Consider the following 6,563-nt stretch of genomic DNA (forward strand, 5'->3'; position numbering starts at 1 on the left):
TGTAAGTAATATTCATTTATTGGACAGTGACTGAATATTGTGGATCACAAATCCCATCGAGGTTTTTCCCACACTAGTTTTCCTCATTAAAAGTATTGTGTTATGGTGTGCTTTCTATGTTGTGGTTATTGATCTTATTTACTGCATTTATTTTGGTTTACCGACACATTGTTTTGGAATGTAATTTGTATAATAAGATTAGAAAATTTGTTAACCGACAAGATATTGATTCACCCCCTCCCCCTCTCAGTATCTTTGGGAATCCTAACATCATCAACCAAATCAATGATACATATCATATTCGAGATGAGAAGCTGATGCCTTATAAGAAAATGTTTGATGATCTCAAGAAATATTTTACTTTTGTATCATTTCAGCAGATGCTATGGCCACCTTGGCATCTATACTAGAGTTACAAGAATCTAATTTTTGCTTTGAATTTATGGTGGAAGAGCTACAATATCCTGCCTATGATTCTCCTGAGTCCCAGATGATCTATTCTATTATTGGGCATGACTCATCTCGCTACAACCACATTTACTCTTACCTGTGTGATCAAATTATCCCTTCTAATCTTACCCATAATGAGAAAAAGGAACCTAATCTGAAATGCTTCACGGTACGTCATCATCGCTAACGATCTATTTAGGCGAGGTTTGGATGGTACTTTTCTTAGGTGTCTAGAAACTGAAGAGTCCCAATGTGCATTATGTAAAGTCCATGAAGGTATTTGTGGATCTCATTCAAATGGTCTAACTTTAGCTCGAAAACTACTAAAGGTTGGCTACTATTAGCAAGATATAGAGAAAGATGCTATAAAGTTTGCTAAAAATTGTCATAAGTATGCTCTACATGGGAATCTCATACATGCTCCAACAAGGGATCTTATACCCTTCGTCACACATTGGCCTTTTCAACAATGGACATTGGATCTCATTGGCCAAATATATCCTGCATCATCTAACAAACACAAGTTTATCATAACTGTCACTGAGTACTTCACTAAGTGGGTAGAAGCGGTTCCGCTCTTCAAAGAAACCAGTAAACAAATAGGTACATTCATCCTTAACTATATTATCTGCAGGTATCAGATACCTTCTTCAATTGTGACTGACAATAGAGGGCAGTTCAAGAACAAAGATCTAGATGAGCTCTGTGAAAAATTCAAAATCAAACATCACTGGTCATCCTATATTATCCTCAAGGTAATGGACAAATTGAAGCATCTAACAAAAATCTGTTGACTATCTTACACAAAACAGTAAGCAAATCTAGAAAGGATTTGCATCTGCAGCTCAATCCTGTACTATGGGCTTATAGAACAAGTATCAGAACACCTAATGGGGCTACACCTTTTTTTTTGGCGTATGGATCCGAAGCAGTTTTACCTATTGAGGTGGAAATACCATCTTTTAGAGTTTGTTTGCAAGGTCTTATTACTGATGAAGACTACATAATATCTAGATTGCAAGAACTCAAATTATTGGATGAACGTCGACAAGTGACATTTGATCATCTGAAAGCGTATCAAAAGAGAATGTCTCAAGGTTATAACAAGAAGGTTCGACAACAATAATTTCAAGTTAGTGACCTTGTTCTGAGAGAAAATCCTAAAAATCAACAGTTTCAAGACAACAAAGGGAAGTTTGAACCCAACTAGCTGGGTCCCTACATCGTTACAACAACATTTGGCTCTGGTGTCTATCAACTCTCAAGATCAGAAGGAGAACAGCTTCGTTAACCAATCAACATCATCCACTTGAAAAAAATCTTCACTTAGTATTCTCTACTCCAACAACCTGTACAACTAAAATGTCTTGAAAAAAATCATAAAAATCAGAAAAGGTCCTGAAAAAATCATAAAAAAAAAAGAAGAATCTTTGCCAAGCAGGTGAAAACCTGATAAACAGGCGCCTCTTGCACTCAAGGGCTCCATCTATCAACACAACGTTGTCATTTCCATCATCTTTGATTTTGCTTGTACATATCTTTTAGTCGCTTTTGTGACATCCTAGTTCTTTTGGAACTCTTATCACTTGAAACCGATCAATGTCCTACTCTTAAGGTAATCGACTGAGCAATTTACATGTCCTAAGTAGTATCAACCAAGTCATCTTTCTGTCAGTGATACTCGATCATCCAATCTGAGTCAGTCACCTGTCTCCTAACTACTGAAGAGTTTTATCACTGAGTAAACAAGCAAAACAAGATTACTAAAAACGATCACTAAACAGTTTGAGATATACATGAAATTTTCTTTGTGTGCTGTATTTTTATTAGTTTTCACTTATTATTCCCTCTGTGTAACTCAAGGAAGTCTATCTTGACTAAGAGGAACAAAGATTGGGGGCATAATTTTTTTTTTTTTTCCTGCTTGTAGGAATGATTTCAATGATCTGGAAACATCTAATCAGCTGGGTGTCTATGATAAGTGTCTTCACATCAAGGTGAAATCACCACACATACCTCGGCTCCGCTTATTTGTATGCTACAAGTAGGTTGCCATCATTTATTTGTCTATTTTGAGGGAATTTATTTAATGTGCAATCCAGATAATTAATATTGCATATGAAAACAAAGGAACTCTATTCTGTCTGCTATGTTTGTAAACGCTCAGTGATGAAAATTAAGCATTCCAAATCTAGTGACTTAGTTTAGGTTGCATTCATTCTCAATTTTATGCATTTCGAGTGATTTTGGCATGATAACAATGATCTCTTTATCTTTTGAATGAGAGTTTGAAGCATCATCATTTCTCAGCTAAGTAGTCTCTTTTTCATCATCATTTCTTCGATCGAGTTATTGTGTATTGAGATGTTAGCTACATACATAAGCATCTTATATATATTCATACATTTCATTATTACTTGTTTGCATTCATATTATTGCATGAAGCTAAATAAACATTTGCATTACTAGTTACACATTTTCATCATTTTTTGCATATGAAAAGAAACAAAAAAATAAACATCCATATTCATCTGCATTACATACAACCATATTGAAAAGATATGCATACATATAGAATAAATCATATATAAATACATCTCATAATCAATCAACACAAGTACGATGAAATAAAATCAAGATCTTCTATATATCATCATAAATATCTCATAGTACAAATAATATCAATTGTCATATACAATGTCTTATCAGAGCAAGAATCACATGGGCTATACAAAATGGGGTGTATAGAAAAATATAAGAGATATAACAAGCTATCTCTCTGCCTCTTCCTCATCACCAGGTGGAGGAGGAGGCACTGCCTGCTGACCAACGTCCTGTCTGGGTGCCCTAGCTCCCTTAGATCGAGCCATATACTGTGAATATGGAACAACTTGATGCGCTACTGGGACTGCTATGCTATATGCTACAACATAATAGGATGCTTGAATAGTCTGATGTAAAACCTCTTGTTGAAGAGTGTCTCGCTTTGCTCTCACCATAGTGAGTTGTCGATCGTGCTCAACTTTGACCTCAGCTAGCTGTCAATCTCTCTCTACTCTCACTTCTACAAGTTGTTGGCCTCCCTCTTCTAGATGTGTCTGAGCCACTGTCAACTGTGACTGCAAACTAGCCAATCTAGCTCTCATAGACTGTAGTGCGTCTGTTGCCCTTGCTCTCTCACAGGCTCTCTGCCTCCCTCTCCGCCTCCCTACTCATCTATCTATTGTATCACCTTCCTAGGAGCTTCTCTCTCCTCCTCACCTCCACCCTCTATTGTGCTGGTACCACTAGCCCCCATACCAATAGCTCCAAGGGATCCACCCTCCCCTCTCTATCGTTGTCTCCCCCCAACTGGTACCCTGCTGCTGCTAGCACCAGGATCACCTCCTGCCCGCCTAGGAACCTCCGCTCTTCATCCCTGTACCTGTGCTTCTGCAGGGGCCTCATCCTCAACTTCGTCTATGAGAGGCACATGCTTTGTAGGATCCGTGAATCTAGGAAAGGGATGTCTCTAGAACCAATCCCTATACTAGGGCATACCCCCACATTTGCAATGTCCTTCAAATAGTCCCATCAATCTCGCTATAAATCGACTAGCTCCTGCATGCTCAGCCCGTGGGACAACCTAGGGGTCCATCCTTGTCTCTCCTCATCTCCATATTGGGCGTAGGCAGTGAACTTCTGTGATATACCCTATGGCCTGCCATACTGCCTCATCACCCTAGAAACCACGAATCGCTCCATGATAGATACTAATCGGCCAATGAGGGGTCAAGTCATGAACATGTCCCTCCTCTGAGCTCTCAAGTCATCCCATAGCTCTAGACCCCTATACGTTCTCCACACTACAACGATCAAATCATCAAGTTGTCTCCTCCAATACTTTGTCTTGCCCAGATGGGGTTGAGTGACATATCCTAAATACCTATATATGATCGACTGGTGTGGATCTCTGGCATCATCTACTATCAATCTACAAACTAGGATATGCTCCCAGGCCCAAATCTGTAGAACCAAAACTCATGCCGCCATACTCTTCACCCCTCTATAGGTGATCCCATGCATCTCATGATACATGTGGGCTAATAAGAAAGAACCCCACTCTAATCTCTCAAGCTGAGTCAGTAGCATCTCGAGCATCCTACCCCAACCACATAGAAAGCCCTATTGTCCCTTGTCTGGCATGACGAAACAACCTATCATATGTGCTAATACACATGCTAGCGGAAACTGATCACCGTATCTGCTCATCATATCATCCCAAGTGATAGCCCGCTCAAGAATGTCCTCATTGTGAAATATGCGTCTCAAGGCTAAGATACCAGGTCGCTGAGCAGAATCATAGTCAACCTTGTCCCCAGCAAACGGAATCCTCAAAATACTTTATACATCCTCTGGTGTAATAGTCATCTCTCCAACTAGTAGATGAAAAGTGTTATGCTCTAAATAGAAACACTCAACTCATGCAGTCAGCATCTCGTGATTCACATGAATATCAGGCATCTCTAAAAGGTGAGTAAAGACGCACAAACCAATATGTTCTTTATCTACATCTGATAACTCACGGACTAGCCTCATCGTTGGAGGATATACACACCGAAACAGGATATCCAGAAACTGAATCTACAAAAATGAAACAACAAAGTACCAACAAGTCATCCAAATGCGCTACAAAATATGTTAAACATACACACGAATCCAAATACACAAAATGCCAAATTAAAAATTCAAGTTTTGACTCTTAAACATGCTCGTTGTTTTTCATAGGAATATTCACAGAAAGGCAGAATCTTGTACGAGTCAGGATTACACGCCGAATGATAAAACATTCCATATGATAAATGGTATACTCTTGCACGATACAATGGGATATTAAGAACAAACCCTTACGAGACATGGGACAACACCATACGACAAAACACAAGATGTAAAGTTTATCCTACAAAAGATAGTCTCTTACCGTACAATAAAATGACATTAAATGACTTTTCAATGACACTAAAATGCAAACAATTCAACAAAAATTCAAAATTGATGAAATGCAAACGCTTAAGATCGATCACTAACCGTTGGGTCGTAGTTTTGCAGTCGATTATGTCATCTCTGGCGCTCGAATCGATGTTCCTCTATCAGGATGGTCATTTTTCTTTGCAGAAGACTTTTCAAATTTCAAACTTGGAGATGTTAAAATGAATTGAAAATGACACTTGGACCTCTTATATAGCCAAAACCCTAATTTTTCAATCTACTTCGGTAGACATGAAATCTATACCCTAAGCTAATTGGCCCATCCTGATTCCATTTTCGAGATCAAAATCGAAATCCAAGATAATCCTCCTACTCAATTTTGCACAAATGAGACCACTTAGCGCTTTCATCAAATTCTCATTCTTTCATCAATTTGCACTCAATTTCTCATTAATCAACGCTAAATCTCAATTTTATTCCTGAAATCAAATTCGCGCTCAATTTCTCATCAATCATCGCTAAATCTTCAAATGATCCTTTGACTCAATCTCTGTGCTCAAATCATTATCGTTGCCAAAAATTGCCTAAAATCATTGTACCCTTGCTATCTTTTGATTTCGCTTTCGAGGGGCATACTCATGACCTCATGACCTCACATCTTCAAAGTCAAGAAAATTTTCAAATCTTCATCAAAAGTCAAGAAAAAATATTTTCAACTAAGGAAAATCAATCAAATCCTTATCGCTAGGGGCATCTCAGCTTCATCGCTTCATATAAAGTTAAGATTTCTCGATCATCTGAATCAAATCAATCTCTAGGGGCATATTGGTTTCATCGCTTTAAATCAAGTTGATATTGTCTTCATCTGAATCAGTCTCTTAACATTAATCAGTTTCATTGCTTTTCATCAAGCTGATTATTCGTTTAAATGCAATCAAGGATTTAAAGAGTATCTTTGATCGCACACTCAATCTAAGAAGGTGTTCAATTTCATCACATCAAATCAAGATGGACAGTTTATCTTCGCTCATCATGTCTTGATCCATCAAGTTCAAGATCGATTTGATCTCCGCTCACAATGTCTAATTCAATCAAGTTCTAGATCAGTAAGATCTGCTTCTTGATCAATCAAGTTCAAGTTTGGT

The sequence above is a fragment of the Cryptomeria japonica genome, chromosome 2 (genome assembly GCF_030272615.1).
Source record: "Cryptomeria japonica chromosome 2, Sugi_1.0, whole genome shotgun sequence".
In the NCBI taxonomy this organism is placed as follows: Eukaryota; Viridiplantae; Streptophyta; class Pinopsida; order Cupressales; family Cupressaceae; genus Cryptomeria; species Cryptomeria japonica.